Here is a 6,000-nt window from a genome sequence, read left to right as displayed (position 1 = left end):
TCCAAAGTGGTTGCACAAGATTGCATTCCCACCAGCAATGGATGAGGGTACCCCTTCCTCCACAGCCTCTCCAGCAAAGGCTATCATCGGTGCTTTTGATTTTAGCCATTCTGACAGGTGTAAGATGATATCTCAAAGTTGTTTTGATTTGCATTTCCCTGATTGCTAATGAGGTTGAGCATGACCTTAGGTCCTGAGCACCTTCCTCTCACCACACTAGCCCCCTTCTCCCCCTGCCCCATCTCCCCATCTGGATGGATGGATGGATGGATGGAAGGAAGGAAGGAAGGAAGGAAGGAAGGAAGGAAAGCTAAATAAATAAATAAATGAGTGGGTAGGCACCTTCTCCCCCTGCCCCATCTCCCCATCTGGATGGATGGATGGATGGATGGATGGATGGATGGATGGATGGAAAGAAAGAAAGAAAGAAAGAAAGCTAAATAAATAAATAAATAAAGTACATCTTCCTCTCAAAGTAATTGGTGCTGCCAGGGGCAGACATGTCTCATTGTTATGAAAAGTACTACATTATTAAAACATTTTAAATGCCATATTCTGTAGATCTTTGAAAGATTAGAAGAATACATACGAAATGGAAATATACCTCTATACATCTAGAAAATCTAACTAACATGGATACAAGTTGGATTATTATCTATTAACCTATATTTCTTAATTATATTTTACATTTTAAGTGAGCTACATGAACATAATACCCTAATCAAGATCAGAAATACATATACATATAACAAAATTGACTTTAAATTTGTATCAACAAACCAAGATCCGTACCAATGCAAATTATTCTTATCTATATCATATCCCTCTTTAAATGTAAATAAACAATTATAAACAATATTTGGGAATATGGGCATAGTTCTGTCCATACTGCTTCTGGTGTTTGAGGGCGCTGTTGATCAGGTCTTTCATGGTGTGTCCTGTGTGCTAGGTTCATCTCAGTCAGCATTTGGGTGAAGTAATTTTTTGAGGGTGTTCACAGCAACCATTCAGGAGGTCATGCTCTCTCAAACCACAGCATTCTGGAAGCAATCCACAGTTTCTCATCCTCTGTGGAAAGAAGAGAAGAACCTCTTTTCCAAAGCAACATATTTTTAGACCCAAATTTGGAATTCACAATACCTTTTTAATAAACATGCTGGTTTAGCTTAGTATCCCATACAATGAAATGTCTCTCTGTACTTTGCTCCTTTACAGTCAAAAATTCAAAGAAAACACAATAATATACAAAATCCATACTCTCTGAATTTTTCATTTTTACGTGGTTTGTTTTTTTTTTACTCCTTTTCATCTATGACTATCTGTACTCTGTCTCTTTAAAGACTTTACCCTTTTTTTTAAACCATTAACTTCCTTTTATGACTCTCTATAATCTTTTTCTTCTCACTTCTAAGCCTGTATACCTTTAAACAACACTATGACTCATCTGGATTTGTCTTTATTGCATATCTGTAATTTTTACTGTCCAAGAGTACTTTTTAAAATGCTAAGTGCTTTTAAAAACTTAACGCTGCACCATTACTATGGTATATATGGTACTTTCTGCTTTCCCCACCTGGTCCAGCATGGTGGAGCTGCTCACACTTCTGAGTGTCATGCAAACCACCCTACTCTCAGGCACACAGCAAGTCCATGTTGCCATTAAGCAAGCTGCAGCAGTTTGCTCACAAACCCCACTCAAATGCTTTGTAGCTGGACCTCCTGCCTGAAAGAGTTTGCACTGGCAGGATAGCCCAGAATGCCAGCATTTCAAAGTGGCATGGCTTTTTTTCTTTTGCTACAACTGGATCAGGAAAACCTTTCTTAAAGGAGCTGCTGCATGCTGCCAGCAAACAGCAAGAAGCTGTGTTAAACTCTGTATTTTTTTTTTTTTTTGTCTAGAATTACTTTTCAAACTCTCTCAGGTTTTAAGTGGATTTAGTTGGCCCCAAGTTGGGCACCAATTTGTTGAAGAAGCTGCTTGTTTGGTTCCCAGTAAAAGGAATTACTCATTAGCTTTGGTCATCAACAAAAGCTAGCAATTAGAGTATGTCAGCTAGTAATAATTGGGCTGCTTTGTTCTTGTTCCCTGACCTTAAAAGAGTTTATTTTGCGGTTCAGAAAATGAGTTTATTATAGATGAAGATATAAAAAAAATGGGGCAGACAGAACTTGTGCATAATGGCAGCAGTGGGTTCCAAAAGGGGACTTCCACTGTTAGAAGTAAATACAGAGCAGCAAAGAAAAAGAATTCAATAGGGACAAACTTTACTTCTGCTCACAAGCATGTACTACTCAGCAAAGCAGAAGAGCAAGTAAGCAAAGTCAGGAAGTTCAGGTGGTTTTATTCTAAAGCTGGCAGTGTCTGTGTCGCTCCTCACCTCACAGTCTTTTGTGATTGGCTATTTTTTTTATATTCTTTTTTTTTTTTAGGCTTCATCCCAGGGATGCAGGGCTGGTTCAACATATGAAAAACTATCAATGTAATCCACCATATAAATAAATTGAAAGAAAAAAACCATATGATCATTTCATTAGATGCTGAAAAAGCATTCGACAAAATTCAACATCCCTTTATGATAAAGGTCTTGGAGAGATTAGGGATACAAGGGTCATACATAACTATAATAAAAGCTATCTATAGCAAGCCGACAGCTAACATCAAATTAAATGGAGAGAAACTCAAAGCCATCCCACTAAACTCAGGAACACGACAAGGCTGTCCACTCTCTCCATACCTCTTCAATATAGTGCTTGAAGTTCTACCAATAGCAATAAGACAACATAAGGGGATCAAGGGGATTTGTATTGGAAAAGAAGAAGTTAAACTTTCATTATTTGCAGTTGATATGATAGTGTACATAAGCGCTCCCAAAAACTCCAGCAAAGAACTCCTACAGCTGATCAATTCCAAAAACTCAGTTGCCCTCCTATACTTAAAAGAGTTTTGCATTCAACTTTGTGCCTTATTAAAACTTTAAGTTGCCTTCTTGTTTTTTTTAACCTCAGTGTTGTTTAACAAAAACATCTTAGTCTAACTTTGTTATTTTCAAAGCTTTGTTTTAGCTATGATGCACTCTGAGACCTGTAAACATATCTCCCAACATGAATGTTAAAAGGATTTAAACTAACTGAGCTATTGGGACTCAATTGTTAGTCATTAACTTAACTATAATCAATGCAACTGTAAGGGGAGACTGCTTGTTCATTTCCTGGCTGCCCAGACCCAAATAATCACACAGAAACTGTATTAATTACAACATTGGTTAACCAACAACTCAAGCATATTTATAGCTAGCTCTTATATCTTAAATCAAGCCATTTCTATTATTTTGCATTTTACCACAAAGCTTGTGGTTTGTTATCTATTGCTTTTTGGGCAGCCACATGGCATCTGCCTTTTTCTGCAGCTACATAACGTCTTTCTGACTCTGCCTACTCTCTTTATATATCTCTTCCTTGTAATAAGAGCGGCGGGGCTGCGTCCCCGGCACCCGGCCACCCTCATGGCTAGCTTTACCCGAAATAATTACACGGGAACTGTATTCTTTTAAACACTGCTTGGCCCATAAGTTCCAGCCTCTTATTGGCTAGCTCTTACATATTAATCTAACCCATTTCTAATAATCTGTGTAGCCCACTAGGTGTGGCTTACCAGGGAAGATCTTAACCTGTGTCTGTCTGGAGTGGGAGAATCATGGCGACTCCCAGACTCAGCTTCTTTCTCCCAGCATTCTGTTCTGTCTACTCCGCCTACCTAATTTTCTATCCTATGAGGGCCAAGGCAGTTTCTTTATTAGTTAACCAATGAAAGCAACAGATAAGATACAAGACCCACCTCCATGCAGCTACATAATGTCTTTCTGACTCTGCCTACTCTCTTTATATATCTCTTCCTGCCTGGCTATATTCTGCCCTGCTATAGGCAGAAGCAGCTTCTTTATTAATCAATGACAATAATGAATATTTATAGCATGCAGAGGGGAATCCCACATCATACAACTTTTTAGGTGAGATTCATAGACCCTGACTGTGAAACATCCTTCATCAAAACTTTGCTTAAGCTATTATTAAATTATACAGTACAGCTTATGGGAGCTGTCATCTTCTTGACAATCCACAGGTAAAATTTACCCAGTAGAATGGGCTGTTTCCATAAGATAAACACATTATATCACAGGCAGTGGAGATCTCCCCGCATCCACTCATACCATGCTAGGTACCAGAGAAAGAAAACTGCAGCAAACATGTAAAGGCACAGCAGAAGCAAAAGGCATTCTGGGGTTTGTAGTCCTGTGTCCTTGCCTAAAGGAGTTGAGCTCATCGGAGGATTCCCTTCTGGTGGGCTGACACCTAGAACTTCAACTACAACTCGCTGTTCCTCTGGCATGACCCACGGCAGTGTGACACAAGCATTTAAATTTAGCGCACGGGCTTCAGAGATGACTTAGTAATTAAGACCACTGGCTGCTTTTCCAGAAGACCTATGTTTGATTCTTAGCACCCACATGGCAGATTACAACCGTTTGTAACTCCAATTCCAGGGGTATTCAGTGCCCTCTTCAGTTCTCTGTAGGTACCAGGCTTGCATGTGATACACAGACACACATTTAGACAAAAAGCCATTACACTTAAAGTAAAAAAAATAAAACTTTAAAAATAATAACTCATAGTGCATATGCAAACATGTGATGCATTGATGTCAGCACACTTCCTTATACTTGTCCTTAAAAAACCCCACTTTTAAATATCGTGTGTAAATCTCAGAGCTACCTAGCAACTGAAACTACCTTTCTCCCCTAATTCAAGGTTACCATTCCCTGAGAAACTGTTTCATGTCTTCTAGAGCCTCAGCATCCTTTTGTATCATTCTCATGGATGATCTTCTCTTTTTATTTCTCTGAGAATGAAGCAATCAGAGGAAAAGACTTCAGTAATTTCATTACATTTCCAACTCTCTGCATCATTACCCATATTGGGGGTTTTTCCTTTCTGTGAGAATACGGTTGCCCCTTTGTACCCATCGATTCAAGTTTTATGGACAAGAAATATTTGGGAAAAATTTGCATCTGGGAATTTTTTTATTGATCATTAAAATCATTCTTTAATTTTTTTTTTTACTTTACATACCAGCCCCAGTTCCCTCTCCCTCCATTTCTCCCATCCTCCCCACCTCCTCCTATTCCACCCCCCATCCACTCCTTGGAACAAGGCCTCCCTTGGGGTACCAAAAAAGTCTGGCATATGAAGTTGAGGTAGGACCAGGCTTCTCTCTCATGCATTAAGGATGAGTAAGAAATCCCACCATAGGGAATGGACGCCAAAAACCCAGTTCATAAAAACATTCTTTATAGACTTATTTTATCTCAAGTTATTCATTAATCATATAAAAATCATTTTTTCATTGAAAGAAATAGAATCAAAGTATTCAAAAGTTAAGGTTTTTCTTCAATGAAATAAGACTTCAGTTCCTAAATTTTTTGAAGCATCAACTTTGAGTACTTAGTTTTGTTTTTGTTTTTTTTACTTGCAAGGTAATAAACACTATAATGCCCTTAATTAAGTTCATTATGATGTTTCTCCTTAACTTTTGTAAGCGCAAGGATCTTTATTAAGCTGAAAGGAGTAGAAATCTATTACTCTAGGGACCCACACTGTTTAAAAGAAGCTAATTAGAAAGCTGGATGAGGCCTAGATTTCAAGAAAGGAATCTCACTCCTGAGACTGGAACCTTAGTTGCTTCAAAATAGGGCAATTAATTCTCTCCTTCCTTCTTTTAACTTGACTCTCCCTCCTGATGAAACTAGAGGTGTTGCCAGATGGTCGAAGTCTTTGCTACTAAGTGCATTATTATTTCCGATGTGAAATCAGCTTTGGGCTTCTGTGTAAGTTACTTTTCTGATTAAGCGTAATAACTTTGATTTACTTGAGATGAGTAGTCCAGGGTTTGATAGAGAGGGTGCTTTTTCCATGATCCAGATTAGTTACACTGCCTTGTTAGAT

The 6,000-nt window shown here is 38.4% G+C and overlaps 1 protein-coding gene across 1 annotated transcript in view; it reads left to right on the top strand.

Moving 5' to 3' along the window:
- Dock3 (dedicator of cytokinesis 3) overlaps window positions 1-6,000 on the top strand; it is a 367,607-nt gene that overhangs the window by 170,861 nt on the left and 190,746 nt on the right. The gene's annotated exons all lie outside the window — the stretch shown is intronic.

The sequence above is a fragment of the Alexandromys fortis genome, unplaced genomic scaffold (assembly GCF_014885135.2).
Source record: "Alexandromys fortis isolate MF-2015 unplaced genomic scaffold, M_Fortis_MF-2015_v1.1 scaffold_36, whole genome shotgun sequence".
Taxonomy (NCBI): Eukaryota; Metazoa; Chordata; class Mammalia; order Rodentia; family Cricetidae; genus Alexandromys; species Alexandromys fortis.
This window is presented reverse-complemented; position numbering and strand designations above follow the sequence as displayed.